The sequence below is a fragment of the Nicotiana attenuata genome, unplaced genomic scaffold (genome assembly GCF_001879085.1).
Source record: "Nicotiana attenuata strain UT unplaced genomic scaffold, NIATTr2, whole genome shotgun sequence".
Classification (NCBI taxonomy): domain Eukaryota; kingdom Viridiplantae; phylum Streptophyta; class Magnoliopsida; order Solanales; family Solanaceae; genus Nicotiana; species Nicotiana attenuata.
The window spans coordinates 70,971-71,524 of record NW_017672299.1 but is presented as its reverse complement, the minus strand read 5'-3'; positions in this window follow the sequence as shown (position 1 = coordinate 71,524).

The following is a 554-nucleotide window of genomic DNA, read 5'->3' as shown; positions in this document are numbered from 1 at the left end:
ACATCCCCTAGTTGCATTTCAGAGTGCCACGAGCCTCATTTTGTTGCCAACACAGGGTACTACATCCCCTGGTTGCATTACTTTCTTCCTACATAGGGTACAACATCCCCTAGTAGAATCTCAGAGTGCCACGAGTCTTATCTTATTGCCAACACAGGGTACCATATCCCCTGGTTGCCTTCCTTCTTGTTCACACAGGGTATAACATTCCCTATTATTTAAAAAAAAGAAGAAAATATATATATATATATATATATATATATATATATATATATATCTTTTTCAATTCTTTATTCTGCAATAGCAATGATAGTTTAATGTGTTTTCAATAACTCACAAAAATTTCCTAGTGCAAACTGGGGCAGAAAATTTTTGTTCGTTTTGTTTGTTTGTGTTGGCTTGTAGGTTTTTCTGCAAAGCACGGATTTGATGTGCAAAAATAAGATTTCAGTTCTTTCCAGAGAAAGTGGAATGTTTTATCTCAATACCAGCTGCAACCATCTTTGGCGTAATGCATGCAGAGACATATGGTCAAGATCTTTCTTCCCATCATC